The sequence below is a fragment of the Zalophus californianus genome, chromosome 5 (genome assembly GCF_009762305.2).
Source record: "Zalophus californianus isolate mZalCal1 chromosome 5, mZalCal1.pri.v2, whole genome shotgun sequence".
Classification (NCBI taxonomy): domain Eukaryota; kingdom Metazoa; phylum Chordata; class Mammalia; order Carnivora; family Otariidae; genus Zalophus; species Zalophus californianus.
Window position 1 is genome coordinate 73,121,540 of NC_045599.1, and position 18,146 is coordinate 73,139,685.

The 18,146-nt window shown below is 36.6% G+C and overlaps 1 protein-coding gene across 1 annotated transcript in view; it reads right to left on the reverse strand.

Annotated features, from left to right (window-relative positions):
- MCTP1 (multiple C2 and transmembrane domain containing 1) overlaps nucleotides 1-18,146 on the reverse strand; it is a 505,394-nt gene that overhangs the window by 133,556 nt on the left and 353,692 nt on the right.

The following is an 18,146-nucleotide window of genomic DNA, read 5'->3' on the forward strand; positions in this document are numbered from 1 at the left end:
TGGATTTCTTTTTTATCTGAAGGGCTGTATGAGAAACAAAGCATTATGTTTCAGACAAGAGGCCTCATGATTTTCAAGATTCTAGGTTATGCACTTAGCCATTCAGCTGTCTCCCACCTACATGGGGTCACAATGACAAGAAAAGTCACCTTTGAGCAAAATCGTGAACTTCAAGGCCAAACAACTGCATAAATAATCTGTAGGCCACAGACCATCATCAAAGTCTGGAATTTATGCAAATAACACTGCTTACATTGAACAGATCTGTAATGGTGTAAGCTCTTCCAGCCTAAATAAATGAGAAAGTGGAGAGCTTTTACAGTGCAAGATTGCTACCTACAGGCCAAACTGCAGAATGACATACAAGGCAATTAGGGGGGAGGGAAAAAAGAGGCAAACAGTGTTTTATCACAGCAATGTAAGTTATATATTGATAAGCAGACAAACCCAGGAGCATGTCAAGATTGCATAACACACACTGGGATGCTTATTGACAGTTTTTGTTTGAAAACTACAATGCACTTTTTGCGGTTTCTGTTATTTCCCACTTTATTTTTCTTTTGGAGGGTTCTTTATCTTCTGAAAAATGTAAATTGCTTTTCGGGGGGGGGTTAAAGTTCTGTCTCGATAATGTATTCTAATACCTCTGCATGTATATTGAATATATACATATATACCTATATATATTTTCTACGTAGAATCTATATTGATCATTTTGTTTTTGGTAGAGCAATCGATTACAAAATTTGGAGTAAGCTTCTGCGGTTCAAGCAAATCTCGTAAGGCAGCAGTGGTTGAAGGAGGGAACAGTTTATTCTACATTTTCCCTGACTCTATACAGCTTTTAAAATTCATTTGTTCAAAACTCTCTACTTTCCATATTTAGAGTAATTTAAAGATTATGTGTATTTTAAAACTGTACTTCTTTAAGAAAATACCAAATACTTCGGTTATGAAGCTCAGATGGTAGTTTATCTCACAATAAAGGAATCTGATTTTCACTGACAAAAAAAAATATGATTAACACTGAATTCTCAGTAATTTATATCACAGCCCACATTTTCTGAAATGTGGAGGGTGGTTTTAAAAATACGGATCTTTGAAACTATAAGACAAGTTATTAGAAATGCATTTTTCCTTCAACTATAAAGAAAATCCAACTCTAAAGAGAGTAGGTTTCAAAACTGAATAATATATTATGGTTAAAACACATCAACAATCTGTCACACCATATGTACAAATAAAACATATCCCACCATCATTGCAAATGCCATAAATGAGGCCATCTGAAAAGGTAGAGCAAATTCTTCCTCATACTGTTATAGACGCTAATAACATTGTCAACATTTTCCAAGATATGCCTAAAGTTACCTTTCTATAATACGGCTATTGATATACTTCAAACATTCTGCTTGCCCATCTCATGAAGATGTTCTCCACATCCTTAATTTTAAACACAATTTAGAACATACTAGTTTGAGGGAGGAAAGCATGCTATTCTTTATAATTGGATTTTGGTTTTGAATGATAAATATTAACCATAATATATCCTTGAAATATTTAGAAGTAATAATCTCAGGTGAATTCATTAATTAAAGAGTGCAAATATAACAGACTCATCAAAGAAAAGGCATTGCACTAGTAATAAATATGCTAGTTTATTCTGATTCGTAAGCCAACTGTATATTGTTCAGCATTCCCCCCAACTAAAGTATGAATGTTAAGCAATTAGACGATGTAACAAATGTGTGTAATAGAATCTATAACTTTAGAAGTGGAAGTGGTGAACACATTAAACTACAGGTGTTTTTTTTTTTCTTCCCCTACTATTAGTGTCTCCTGAAGAGCAAATGTTTTATATATTATGATGTTTAATTGTATATAATCATAATATAATTATGCAATGATTAAATGATCTCAATTTTATTTCAATTAAGTAGATAAGATTTTTATTAGAAATAGTTTTCTATAATTAAATTGTTCAGGAGAAATTTTAATAAAGATTGAGGACAAACCATATAATTTCTAAAAGCAAATTCATAATGAATTTACTGTGAAATTAATATTTAATGTACCTAACGGTATCTTTCCTCATATAGTTCTCCACAAATTCGGTTGTTACTTTTCCAACTGACTTATACTTTGTCAGTCAGTATAATTGTGAACGGAATTAATGAAAGTGTTCAGGATGTATGAGAGAATTATTAATTAAGGGTAAGAAAAAGTTTTTTTAACTCTGCCCTCTCAGGCAAAATAGATTTTCGAGTCCTTATTATTATTTACCTGAGGCAAATAAATTCATATGTAGAGCTCTAATTCTACCATAACATAATTTACAAACCATAATAAAGGGTAAAAATTTCCTATTGCATTTAAGAAGCCTTTAGGAACAAAATATAAAGCTGAATCATAAAATTATATTATGGTTGGTGGATACTTATCCTAAGGCTATTTATCAAAATCAACAAAAATTATTGATCATAAGAAATAGTAATCATTATTCTGTTGGTATAATTGTAATGCTCATAACAAGGTAGCCTACTGTGCTTTGTGTGTGTCATTTTAATGTCGATTGTGCATCAGAAAAGTTATCCATACATGCAAAACCATTTTTTCTCAGCTTACAGGACTATATTTGACACTTCTTTCTTATTTGTGTATTTTCATTGTTCTCATGCTAAACATGAATGAATTCTAAGACTAAATTCACATTATCAGCATGAATTCTAGACCCATCAGGTCTCTTTCTAGCAAGGGATGTTACTTTTATCTTTGTTACATTCTCTGCAAAACTTATTGGTAACATACTTTCAGAAATGCCAGCCAATAAACAACACTAAAATAATTTTCTTTATAAAAGCACAGTGATCTTTGGCATTGTTCACTCTTTTCAAAGCCATAAAAGAACAGATAACAAATATATGACTCACAAATTATCAATTATGAAAAATAATCTGGTTCAGAAAAGCTGCGCTAATGTAAAAAGATGGATCACTTGTCACAAACCAATAAAGGCTATTGTTTGTGAATCCAATATTTGATTTTATCGTTTATGTTAGGCAACTTAAAATGATTTTTAAACCACATTACTTTGTGGAAAAAAAATGTTATAAAGGTGAACACAGGGGTTGGGGGGAGAAAAAACCAGATGTGTAATCTGTCATCCTTGAAACAATTTATACTCTTACATTGAATCCAGCCTGCAAATCTAAATCGCAAAGACCTGGTCAGCCAGGATGGATGTATTAGAAAGGACCTTACCATGTTCCAGAGAATGGACAGTAGCAGGACCATTAGTATGACTTTGATTTTATTTTTCCTTTTCATGTGCCATTCTGATGGCAAAAACTCTGCAGCTAAGCTGCTTTGTTATGCAGGGAAGTTGAAACCCTGTGTTTTTTAAGGTAAGTGTGGTTACACTTCTTAGGAGGGTAAGTGCTTTTGTTTTCTTTGCAATACAGAGAGAAAAACACAATGAGGCTACCAAGCTCAGAAAACCTTTATGACCAATTCTCTTCCAGATTTTTTCATATTTATGATTTTATAATGAAGAAAGAGGTACAATTTCACCAATCAAGAAGAGCATTCGTGTGAGTGGCTGGGGCCAGAAATTTCCTACATGGTGTTTTCTGAGGACCACTTCAATGCTCTACCTGCTCTCTGATATCCCAGATACAACCTTTTATACATGCTTGGTTGTTTTTTTTTTTAAAGATTATTTATTTATTTATTTGACAGAGAGAGAGAGAGAGCACAAGTAGGTGGGGTAGCAGGGAGAGGGAGAAGCAGGCTCCCCGCTGAGCAAGGAGCCTGATGCGGGGCTCGATCCCAGGACCCTGGGATCATGACCTGAGCCGAAGGCAGTTGCTCAACCAACTGAGCCACCCAGGCACCCCCCTTTTATACATGCTTGTAAATAAGGACCAGGGTGTCAAAGAAAATCAGAATATTTTGTCCTCAAGGCCAATGATAAAATGTGCATAAACAGGAAGGTGGCTCATTCCCATCCCTACATCAGATGACAAAGGGCACAGATGAGATTCCCTGACATAAAATATGGCAGACACGGGCAGAAGGTAGCAGGGGCCATAATGCAGATAACGCGGGGCAATCTCAGGATAATGACATGCTCAGATGGGTATCTGGTGGGGAAACTGAAAGATGGTAAATGAAGGGATGGGTTTAAGTTTAGAAAGGGGTTCACGTTCTAGGGACATTACTGCACAATGGGCTTTTACCATAGACTTCTTCCCACTCCTTACTCAGTGAAGAAATACTAGAAATCCTGAAATAAACAGAAAAAGGAAGAGACCAAGGGCCTGGTTACATATGCCAACACATAGTGAGAAAAATTAAGTATTAAACCCCGGATCAAACTCTTAACAGCTTGTTTGAGGTTAGGGTCGTGAATTTTGCTTGAAGTGGGGCTCATGAACGTTCTTGGATATATTCCTACTTGGACTCTGTAAAGAAGTGAAAATGAGGTTGGGGGACGCACATAATTGAGTAACTATTCAATTATGGCACTGCTAGCTAATGAAGACCTATTACAACTAAGTTTTTAATAGAAAATGTGCTAATTGACTAGGTTGGAGCTCAGAACAAGCATATGGCTAAGATGTTTGATTACCTAGTCTGGTTCCATGGCAGTGATCAACTCTAACACTGTAAAAATGATTGTTTCTATGACAACTACTGAGCTTGCTGACTTAGTGGGTGACCAACTTGAGGGATGAGTTTCTCCAAATAATATATGATCCATTAGTCCCCACACTCTGTAACCTGGAGGCTCATCAGCTGAAGCATGCTCTTCCTTGTCTCTTACTCAAAGCATTCATCTTGCCCTCAGCCTTGGCAAAGCTTAAATCAGCCTCTTACGTGAAGAATATTGCATAGGATTTCCTTTTTAATTGGAAAGGGTCTATAAAGCTATGGATCTACTCTTCCCATAAAAGTGAAACAAGTCAACACCCTCCGACTAGGTCTGAGTCTAACGCTCAACCTCAGGGGGAGTGATTATAATTCTGGAAGTTTCTGGAGAGGGCCAGTCTCTGGGTGAAAGACAGCCGGTACAGCAAGTTGAAAGAGATGGGAATTTCATCACCCACTGTTTTAGACAAAAACTTTCTTCTCCAGTGTCATTCTAAACTAAAATTCCAAACAGGTGTTTGATGCTGAGGCTGTAACCAAATTATTCCCCCTTATAACCTGCAACTCTGATAAGACTTCCCTCGGAAATATAATGGTTACATAGCCCTTGTATGGCTTTAACAAACCCCTATTTTCTTCTTTCTGCACCATACAATGTGCAGTCTATTTGCACCCATTCAGGACTAAATTACAGATAAAGTTACAGCAAATTTGTTTTCTCAAAAAAGCAGTCAGCCTTAATATCCCTTGAGTAATAAAAGCCTTGTCTTTCATTCAGAACTAGAACTGGCATAATTTTCTCCAAGAAACAAACTCTACTTCCTGCGACAATGGACCTGTTCTTGAAATTCTGAATGGGGCACAGCTCAATTTGCAGGTGTTCAGGTATAAAGGTAAAAGGGCATTTGACCCCCAAATGGCAATTGTTGCTGTGGTAGGTAACTTCAGTCTCTGAGTTATATCATTCTAGTAGATAAGCTGCCAGAGTTTTCAGCTCTGAATTACAGAGGTAGGCTCAAGTGAATCAATAATTTATACAGATATATCTCATTCGTTCTGATGGTATAAAGATACATACTAACAGGCTGCTGCAGCCACAGAACAAAGCCAGAGAGACATTATTTAAACAGAGAGACAGAAAAAGAAACCCATTTATCTATGGGAGCAGAAACATTATGTAATAATGACCTAATGGCTTATTAATTTTATTTTTCAACTGTTTAAACAAATGCTGTGATGAGATAAATAAGCTCTTTATGAATCTCAATAAGGTGCATGTTAAACTAACATTTAAAACTTTCAGATTTGCTTTAAAATAGAGTGATATTTTACATAGCAGTTTAATACAAATCATTCGAGGGATTCATGCACCTGAGAAGTTTACATTCTCTAGCTTAACTAAATCCTTCAAATACTTTATTACTGAATTTCAGGATAAAATTACTTTCTAAAAGATGAGGATCAAATACATTTAGGGACTGTACACTAAGAGTATTGTTAATATAGCCTTATGCTGTTAATCATTACCTGGGGAAAATTACATAGTGTTTTATTCACTAATACTATGACATTTTTATTAACTCATAATCCCTGTGCTAACAGTGGTGCATTAAACAAGTTATATTAAGAGGGCAGCAAATATTAAAAATGCCTATTTAAAATTCTTCAATCATGTTAAAGGGAATTCTCTCACACATGAGCTTCTCTAAAGGAAAGCAGCACCCCAAACAGTGTGGTTACAATATAAATTAATAATCAATAGCTCACAGAGCTTAAACAATATTTCTGTAAGTTCCTCTGTCTTGTCCTTAAGGATGAAGGGAATCTGTGATCTAAAAACATGATAAAAATCTGTCCTAGCAACTTCGATTATAAATAGTGGCTGTTTCTTGACAGATCTGAAAATTTATGTGAGGATAAGATGCATTAGAAGTTGGTCCCTTGCCCATTTTACCTCTTTCCGTTCAAGGCCGGACATACCGTCTGGCTCGGACATAGGAACCAAGTGCATTCAGAATGGTTTAAGAAGACTGGGTGCAAAATTAATTAAAGCAGTAGGTCCAATGAGAAGGGAGATAGCAATTAGAGGTAAAACCCAGGTGCCCTATTTTCCTCCTCACAGAGAAATTATCTTTTCCTTTCTTTTCTGAGCCAACTCCTTGGGAAATACAGCAGATGATAAAAATCCAAAAGAAAATAACAGCACACGCAGGAGTGAAAAAGAGAGTGTGAGCAAGAGCGCACACGAGACTACTGCTGGGGTCTCCACCTCGAGTCCTTAAGCCTTTATATGCTATACTCTGGGGCTGCCTGCTGTAACCAGTTAACATTTCTGGCCTTCCAAGAAAATATAACTCGTCCCTTAAAGTAGAGAGAGGAAGAAGAAATAATGGAGTGTCCCATTTCTGACAGTCAAGAGGAAAAGGAGAGAAATGTTCCCACACTGATCTCATTAAGATGACGAGAATAATGAGTGTGAATCTTATGTATGAATCTCCTAGTAGATAGAGGAGGGCATAAATGTATCCCACATTCACGCTTTTATGATGCCTGATATACTACATTTATTTTCAGCTTCATCTGATACTACTGTTGGGGGCTTCTGTTACAATATTACAGCTTTAACTTCAAGTTTTGCCGCTGAAGTCATCGGAGTCAGCCATTCAACACAGCTTTATTGAGTGTGCATGAAAACGGGGAAGATCTGTTAATGGCAACTGAAATGCATCTCAAGCAGAACTGCCTGGATTTATTTCCTGTCACTGGTTCTAGTAATGGATTAAAAATACTGACAAATGACATTTTTCAGTTTATAATCTATTTTATTTCCTAGTTCCTTAAACTTAGGTTAAACATTCTACTCAATTAGAAATAGAACCCGGTATTACTAAACACGTCTAGATATTATTAAATATTTTTGGACGGAGGGTCACGCGTTTTCGGCTAAACACTGACGAGACGGTTTTTCTTGTGATCTATTTCTCTTTCTTCAATCCGATAGAAGATATTTTCAAACAACAATTTTAAGTTATATCAGCTTTCAAGAAGGATACAAATTCTGAAAGGCAACATCGCTCCCAGAAACAAAAAAACCTGTGCTATAATTGTGTGCAGTGTTCAAGCCTAAATGATCCACAGGCCCGGGTACTTCAGGACTTCAAAGCATTTCATATAGGAGATTTAATTTGGCTTTCTTCACCCCAGTAACTTTAATGGCAATAAATTGGTGCATCAAGCTCACAGCACATAATTTATATGATGACGGGGGCAACACCCTACAAAATCTAAGAGTATCTCAACATATGCCCAAATTATTATTTTAGTACTTCTACTACTTTGTAAAAGGCTAGACTATTCTATTAGATTGCTCAATTATAGCTAGAAAAATTTCGATTTACAGAATTTTGAAGGATATGTAGGAGGAGAGCAATACAGTGAAGCTGGATCACCCATTTTTCCAAAAGATTCAAAATACAGACACTTTTTTCCTGGCATTTATTTAGTCTAATGAACATTTAGGCCATGGACAGCTTCATCCGAGCTACCATTAAATCAATATGAATCAATAGAGATGGTTTAAACTGTTTAAGTAACTCGTGAAAATATATGTTTGAAACCTGGAAAATATATTCTTAATGAGTCTACATTTACTTTTGGGAATAAGTAATTTATACTACTTGGAGGCCTAATGACATTACTTGTCTAAAATATGCCTCACTTAGACACACAGTGAACCCTTTAAGAGTTCTTTATTACTATATACTCATCTCTGCAGTGGGTTGGGGAGCTATGGCGTGATGTGACCTCAACTAACAGAAAAGTTCGTTAAAACATAAGACCCACACGTATTAACCTCAGGAGGAATACTAAGCAAAGTGAACACAAGTTTACTCTTTCCAATAGGCAATGGTAGCCCTCTCAGGTCAACATACTGCTTAACAGGAAATACCAACAATTGGAAGTCCAATTTTATACACTTAGAATTCTACAGGACAGGATCAGACACTTGGCTTTCTTTAAGCACAATTTGACACCTAAACTTCAGGACAGAGAGGTAGATATTTCTATCTTCCTTTCTTTCTCTCTCTGTCCCTCTTATCTTTTCAAGGCTGCTGTCTTTGAAGTATCCACTCCCAGCAACTGGGGGAGAAGGAGAGTTAGTATCTCAGTAAGTCCCTTTACATTACTGTACTTTCATTTCCTCTACCGTAAAATGGTCTCCAAGCTCCCTTCCAACTGTAACATTCTACGATTTCATCTGCATCCTTCAAAGCCCATACAATCTCCACCTTTGTAGGCCCCTTGCCTTTGCCATGAAGCAGGTGCTCCATGCTGAAGGTAGGATTGGAATAGGTGTGTTGCTGGCATCCTGAGCACCAAGCCATGATTGCACCAAATCTACTTCCCACATGCAATGTGTCCACTCTACAGCTAGGACTCCATCAGGGGATTGACAGGTTTTGTTAGTGGCTCTAGTCATTATTTACGACATTGCTACTGTGGGGAAACGTGTTCCAAAGTCTAAGCAACTGTCTTACAAAACAGACTTTTACATCTTATTTGAAGGTTGGGAACCTACCTAAAAAAATATTTAGTTTTAACTACATCAACCGAGATTTAGGACTTAGAAAGTGTGGTAGGAGTCTCATATTCTGAGAATTTTAAAATAAAATGAAAGAAATAGTACACTGCTAGAGAAGCTAGTAGAACCTACGTGAAAGGTTTCCTTTATAAATACCAGCTTCCCCGTTGAGGCATGCAAGAGGCTCTTGCAATGGAAGAACAAAACTCTATTTAAAATAACTTAAACACAACCAGAAAAATGTTCAATATTGCCACCTAGCCAGGAAAAGTGAACTCTGGTATCTAAACTTCTACATTTATAAATTAATTTTCTCTGAGTAGCAGCCACCACTTTACTAATATTGCTTCAAAATGTAACACCTCCTTTATACAACCTGAGTATATTAAGTTGTGGATAATTAATGGACTACTTTTAACATTGGCAATCTATTATTTTTTTTTTTAACTTTTTAAAAAAAGATTTTATTTATTTGTGAGAGAGAACAAGCAGGGGGTAGGGACAGAGGAAAAGGGAGAAGTAGACTCCCGCTGAGCAGGGAGCCCAATGTGGGACTTGAGCCCAGGACCCCGGGATCATGACCTCAGCTTAACCAACTGAGCCACCCAGGCATCTGGCAATCTATTATTTCAAATTAAATCTAAAAGATCTCTGTAATTGACTAAGGAAAATAATATTTACTTCACCAATGTTTTATGACAAAACTGAATGATACATTTCTTTCAAACACTTAAGCATTGCCTGAAGTCTGCATGGCAAGAAATGTGTAGAATGCTAACAATGGAAAATGCCCTAGAATTACCTGCATAGAGCTAAGTGGAATATAAAACAACATATATTTACATATTATTGATAAATTGCAATAGTAAAAGTTTTTTGAATCCTATGGGGTATTAGACAACTTGACATACAGAACAGCCAGTAAAACATGTATCTTCACTGTTTTAAATGACTTCCCTATCCTTTTCCCTTCCCTTCCAATGAAGATCTAATAGGTAATGGAGCCTAACGAAGTATGCTTTTATATCTCTGACATAACGATATTCGTTTAAGAATGTAAAGATTATCTACTAGTCATAAATACAGTGCAATGTATAGACAAAACCCATCAAAACCTCATAATGATGGAGGTTATATTACTTAGGCAGAATTAATGTTAAGCCCACTCTCCATTTCAGTGAAGCACAACAATGCACCCTTGGAATTGGTATAGAGAAGAAAACTCTCCCGTGGATTTTCATAAGGGGAAGATTCAATTCGTTAACCTCTATGAAGTCAAACAAAAGCCTTTCTTTAATTGGACTCTAATGTAGTCAATAATTTTGTGTAGAGATCACAAATTATCTTTCTCCAGACTGATTACCTATCGGAATAATTTCTATTGCATGCAAACTACAGAATATTGAAACTAGACTTCACTACCGAAAGCATGAAAATGAACGTAGCTAGGCTCACGTTAAACTTCATTTACAAGCATGCATGCTCAATGCGGGGGGGGGGGGGCAATATGGCACCCGAGGGGGCAAAAATTGGTTCTTGGGGGAGAATTAAAAAAAACTTAGATATTACAATGATTTGTGACCTTCTAAAACCCAACATTCCCTGAGAAAATCTTATTCCTTAGCATTTATTTTCTCTCATTTAATGAAAATTTTCTTCTTAGGTGGTTGAATATGGGGGAAAAAACCCACTGAGAAACACTGACTTAAGATAAAATAAAAGCCAGTTTTATCTCTAACATTTCCTTTTCCATTCTTAAAATCAAGGTTGCCTTTCATTTTCACCCAAATATGTATTGACACTTTAATATAATTTCCATCTTTTCTTGCTTGTTAGCTTTTCTCTGATTTTCTCTTCATTACGTCCCTTTGAGCCAATAGCTGATGACTGGTGTGAACATGAGAAATGGTTACTCCTTCATCTTTCCTCTCTTACTGATCGCTGATGTGACCACTTGCTGAGTGTTGGGCCTCTGTCGTCACAGCAAAGGAGAAGGTGCAATGTGGATTCATAACTCCCAGTAGCCAAGCCTGGCTACTGGGTCTATCCCCATTTCTGACTGTAATGGTCAATGTCATGAAATGAGGGCAAGAGAAAACAGAAACAACACACACACACACAAAAAACCAGAAACAACTTTCTTAACAATATTTCAGGTCAGCTTCCCCTTGGCAAATTAATTCAAATACATTCATAATTCTAAGGTACATCTTCATGACTGGTCAAAATAGAAAAACGGGACAAAGAAAGCATTCTATTCCAATTTCTTAATATTTGCCTGATACAAGGGGGCATGAAAATATGCACAGAGTAAACTCACTGACTAAAGTATTTTAATGATGGCATTTCTGTGCTAATTTAAAATCTTTCAGAAGAGTTATTACTTACTTTACAACATCTTAGTAAAATAAATCATAGAATTATCTCATTCATTTCAATGTTTTTCTTTGCAAAAACCCTTTACATGATAATATTTCACAACAGAATGTGGCTTGCTCTTTTGTCACCAACAATTTGAACTGAAGCCGGAAGGTAGAAAATTCTTCTGAGGACAAAACATTGGTTTAGGAATCTGAGGACAGATTGTGACTTCATTATTTTATAATTGTTGATCCTTAAGTCAACTCAGTTATAAAATCTGGACGAAGTCACATATGTGTAAAGGGTCTCACAAAGGTCCTGAGGCTGAAACTACCTGAGAAGTAATGCTTGTGGTGAAGTGGGACAGCCGTACAGCCAGAAGGAGACCACACTGAGCCCCTGGTATCCCCAACCGCCCCAGCTTTCATTACACAAACCATGAAGATTCACGAGAAGGCTAATTCCTGAATTCAATAAGGTATCACCATTATGTTCGTGATATTTGCAGTTTATGTTTGATTATAATATAGCGCAATAGCACTCTACCTGAGAAAAAGTGAAGTAGTTTAAATTTTCCCCCAATCATCCAGAGAAGAATATGTCCCAGGTTATAGCATTTTACTACTTCCTACCTTACAGGACAAAGGAGAGAGAGTAGAGATAATAGAAAATGTGTGTGTGACATGCTGTAAGAGTTAAATTCTTCTTCTTGTAAGTACACAATAAAATTTCAGAGGAATAAGCTTTTCAGGGGGTAGTAGACTCTGTGTCTTAGGTGATTATCTCCCTCCAAAGAACGGGAGGCCATTTTGCTGACATCTCTGAAAATAGACAACAAAAAAAGGGTGTTGGCACCATTTAAAGAGAATTATGCACTGATTTGAGGAGGTGCTGCCTTTGTAGATGTAACAGCTAAAATACAAAACAAAAAGACTACACATTTAAATAGATCTATAAACTGAGCTAGAGCATCACTCCTCATGAAGGATTAGAGAAATCTAGTCAAAATGCTTTGTTCCATTAATACCTGATTTGCTACATTTCCTAAGACTCACGGTTGATTTTTAGCTAACTGTGATTTTTCCTAAAACTCAACTCACTTCTAGACTGTGGTCTTTGGGGGGCTTTTACGCAATTGCAAGAATTTATATGCGGTGCTTTGTGAGAGGCACCACCTAAGAAAACCTAATTTTTTACAGGCCAATGTTTGAAAAAAATTTTCTTCCTTGGAATTCAGATAAATTTGGGGAAAAATGTAGAGTTTGACTATCAACTTAAAGTGTCTGTCCATGTGAATTGGACATACAATCTATTTACTGAAAAGAAAACTGTAGTACTGGAATCTTCTAAGTGTCAATAGTCTTTGACTTTGTAAAAGGAATTTTAAGTCATTTCAGAGGTATACAATCTTCTAAATCAATGAAGTTCTATATAGGCTCTCTTCTTTACTCACACATTTGTAAAGGAAATGTTTAATGTACCTTTAAAATTTGTATAAATTAGACTGGAAGTATTGTTTAGTAAACTTAATAAGTGTTTTCAGAGGAAAGCATAAATGAAGAAGGGTGGACAAAAGGAAATTTTGATCTACATAATTTTAGGAAGATGAGAGAATGCAAGGATAAGACCATGAGTTATAGATCATTTTGCTTTAGTACTTGTTTCTTTGATTTTCGAGGGTCCTTCTGTTTTTGTTGTTGCAGGGAAAAAACAACAATTACATCTGGACCATTTCCAATTTTGCTGCTTAGCACTAAAAAAATAATTGTAGCAACAACAACAAAAGCTTCCATAGAAATCATTTGAAAACTGCCATAGACTTGAAGCATAATTTTGTTGGTGTGGTACTACTGATAATCTCTTAAATGTCAAAAACAGAAATTTCTGTTGGAATCTTAAAGTTACCTTTTCCTGTGTCCAGTGCAATCCCCCACAATGCTCACTAACACGAATGTTGAGACTTGAACTACATGTAGATGTACCTATGCCTTTGTCTTCACATCGATATTTCTTCTTAAGCAATGCCCCCTTTTTTAGTCCTTGAACATGAAGGCCACTTAAAATGGCCGTATTGTTTGTAACAACTTTTAGAAAAATCCATATGTTCTTTAATAGCAGCAGGCTTTCTCCCCAGAAAATAGTGAGCCTATTGTCCTCGGATCGTTGTATTATATTCCCAACGCCTCTGCAAGTTCAGTCCTTCCTCCTTTGCTTATGCTTCCTCCATTTTTTTTTTTTTTAATCATTTGGCTACACAGAGCTGCCTCATGTCATTCTTTGCATGCATCATCCTGTTTTTTCTCTTTTCCTGCATAATGGCCCGGCTTTTCTGAGAGTAGCTGTTGCCCCGAGTGTGATCCTTTACTAAAATGGGGAGTGAATGAAGGTGGAGCACAAATTATCTGGAAGCAAAGGAAAACCAGGCATTTGAAAAGGACCCAGAGAGGAAGGAGTAATGAACCAGAGTGGCCTGGATGAATTGCTGTAGAGGGAATTCTCAATTTTGACACAAAAGGAACATAGGGATACCAATGCCGATCGAGGTGGGGGGAGAATCTCCGTAGGAAGCCTGCCTCATAGGCTGGTCAGTTCGGAGGGTTGAAGCCAGTAGCCTTCCAGAAACAAATGTATTTTATGAGTAACAGTTAGGCATTCAAACATGCCCGTTCTGGAACACAAAGTACTCTGAGGGTTTGACATCCCTTCATAATTCACGTTCATTGTTCCTCTAAGTAAAATATGTCTCCCCCTGTAGTTATTCTGTTAGGAATTGTACTTTAAAGGCAAGAGGACATTTTTGATAATGCACATCTTAAACTTTTCATTAAACTACCAAATTTAAATTCTACCTTTTTGTGCACTCTGACATTTTTGTCTGGCATTTTCATTAATTTTGCGACATACATAAATGTAGCTGAAATGTTAACTGATCAATACTTTGTCTCTCTCATGTAGCACTAGCGCTCTATTCCCTAAGGACCACACAGCAGAACAGAAATTAAATGTGTAAAATATCAAATGTTACTGTTAAACACAGCGGCACTCACTGTATAACGACAGAAAAGGCTAAAACAATTCCAAATGGACAGATGGTACCACAAATTATCTACAATCACATTTAAAGATTAAAGTTTGTCCTGTAAAATAATTCTTTGACGCACACTGAAGTGTGTCCTTTTACTGATAGCTCAGTTGTCCAATTATTTTTGTGCTCATTACAGTGAGAAATGACAGTACTGAAGAGAAAGAGAGTGTGCACTCTGCTTTTTTTTTCCATGTTGCACCCACTGACATCCACAAGAACACAAATGTCTGGTCAAGAGCCTGATGAAAATTAGACCCAATTTATGAGACATTTCCACATCTACAATAGATGATTCCGAAAGACGAGCAGGGCCTTCTGCGCCACATACGTCTGTGTTTGCTCTTAGGCATACAATATTCATAGTAAAATTTAAAAACCTAATTCATAGCATGCAGTAACAAGGACATTCCCAGGAACACGCTCGCCTCTATTTTATCCCTCACCTCCCAGGCCGATTGCAAGCTTCTCATCTCGGCCGCCTGCTCTGCATCTTCCCCAGCACACACAGGTAGTGCCAAAGAGGCTGGAGCAGCTCTAACCCTGCATTTCTCAAGCTTTCCACTTGAACTGACATTGGGACAAAAAAATTATTGTTTTTCCATTTTGATTTCATTATTCTACATTTATTTTTGGATAGAAAATTAGCAAAGAAAAATAAAACGGAATAGGAAAAAAAAAGGCACTTAAGCATTACGAAGTTTACTGATCTGGGCCTAAAACCAAGCCACATAATGTGCTCCGTGAAGCAGCTGCATTTATGAAAAAGTGGGCCAAGTGGAACCAATATTATAATAATAGACCCGAGATCCATCAACAGGGAATGATGGGAACAATATGTTTGTAACAATGGGGTGCTGCTCATACTCCTCTCCTAATAGAAAGCAGCTCTTTTCAATAAACGGGCCTAAAAGGGCTCTGGTTATGCAATGAGATCTTTGAAACAGTTTTTTTTTTAAGATTTTATTTATTTATTTGACAGAGAGACACATCGATAGAGGGAACACAAGCAGAGGGAGTGGGAGAGGGAGAAGCAGCCTTCCCACCGAGCAGGGAGCCCGATGCGGGGCTCGATTCCAGGACCCCGAGATCATGACCCGAGCCGAAGGCAGACACTAGATGACTGAGCCACCCAGGCGCCCCGAAACATTTCATTTTTAAATACATCATTTAATGTCTGTAAGAGGAATCAAAATCCTACAACAGTTTTTTTTCTGAATTGTTATGAGACTTAGATTATAAGGTGCATATTAGAAAGCTCTTTTAGAAAGAAAATAATATCTGTTGTGCGCTTTGGGCAAGGTTCTTTTCTGTGCCTCAGTTTTTTCCTCTGTATATTGGGAAAATAATAGTATCTATCTTATAATTATGTTGTCGGGAATATTAAATTCATTTATGCATGAAAAGCACTTTCGTGCCTTAGTACCTGTAAAACAGTTTCCTGGCACATAAATGCTCAGGAAGTATGAGTTGTTGTTATTTTTATATAGAGGATTACTGTATTATTATTTAGAGGATTATTATATTATTATATATTAGTTGTTATATATATAAAAACACATATAGAGGATTATATTATATATAACACACATATGGCACATATATAATGTAATAATGTTATATATTGTTACTATATAGAGGATTATTATATTATTATTTAGAGGATCAAATTCATTAGAATTTAAGTAAAAGTCGAGGGAAAACTGCTGCAGAGCATTAAGCTATGTCTATCATCATTTAATAACCAACTTTACTAGAGCAAAGTCCTATTTATGTGGCATCATTCAAGAAGACTTTCTCCTCTTTAGAAAAATTTTCAGACTGATTGACTGGTTTATTGGCTGGTCTATTGATTTAGATAGCCACTTATACTGGGAGCCTACCAAGTGCTAGATACTCTGCAGGTGATGCTGGAGTACCAGGGTGAAAAAGGCAGGGCCCCCGTTCTCAGGGAATGCCCACCTCAGGTCTAGATACATGCAGTTCAGTTTTGTTATTTGTTATTTCAACCACATTCAGTAGAGTGTGATTCAGTGCTTCTATTCAATGAAATGGTTAATATTATCATTTCTTCCTCAAAAGTACTCTCACTGCATCTTCACATGCAGCTTGTGAGGCCTTTTTTCTCACCATCAGTGTCTGCAGGCCCTTTTCCTACCTTCATGGTGGCCTCCCCCTCTTTTTTGCAAGCATCTTGCGTTCAGTTTGTGTTCTGTATGACCAAGGCTGTTGGAAACTGACTATAAGCTAAGAGAGATGATATATTTCCTTCCTGGTGAACTTTGATTCCCTTACAGTGAAACCACTCAAGTATTATCAGATACGTGTACTAAAGTTTCTTGGACTTTCGGTGCCTGATTTTTTTTAATCAGAAAAAATTGGGGATAAAAGTCTGCCATCTTGAATTCATTTCACATGAGTGACCTCAAGAAGCCAGAGGGAGTTTATGAAAACTTACACAACACATTGTAATGTTAAAGCATTCAAAATGAATGTTCCTGAACGAATCACATAATTATAGAGATTTCTCTGTTTTCAAATTTCGCACACAGTTGTAGGGAATGACTTTGGAAAGAGTGAATCAAAGATGGCATCATGGCATTTTCAGGAGAATATTACTGTGTCTGTTATAACGCCCCGCGGAACCTCGAAGTAATGGCATAAAATACACACAAACTCAGTATCGTTTTTTCCTCATTAACATCAAAGTGCCTCTATGATAGTGAAAAATCATAATAAGGTTTGCCTAACAGTACCCTGACGTATTTATTACGTGAAGGCCCTAAATAAAAGAATATTGAAAGAGGCAGATTTTCTTTTCTAAATCCTAATGATGATGGCAATCGCTTTCTTTAAGGAGACAACAACATGTCTATGGGAAGCTGGCCGCCTAACTTTCTGGTAACTTACAACACAAAGGGACATACTCCCTCTTTGTTCCATGTGCTCAGACATTAATGAAAGTCCCATACAAGGCCTGAGAGGAGGACAGAGCTCAAAGTGCTAAACAGATGTGCATACACTCATTTGAATGGTAATACTAAAATGTTGATTTGTTACTATAATTAAGGCTCTTCTTGTAAGCCCCATAATAAAGTCATATTTTGCTAACCTGGAAACTATAAGGAAGCATAAGGTACTCATATTCTAACAAATATGACAATAAAATAAAGGATTTCGAAAGAAGGACTCCACTTAAACTTCAAACTGAAATCCTGAATAAGCAAAACTAATGTGAGAGCAGAAAATCTCAGCTAAAGCTCAGAGGAAAGTATTCTCTCAGATTTTCGAGCTCTGCAAGTTGGTCTCATCAGCAGTTTTTAAATAACCAAAGTAAAAGGCCACAAGATGAACATTGTTAGAGGACTATTTGGATCTATCAAATTCTCACTTGTGACTTTTTAAAAACTGAAAATCTCAGAAACAATAAAACGTCTCTTAAATAGGTCACATCCACTTCCAATTGACTCA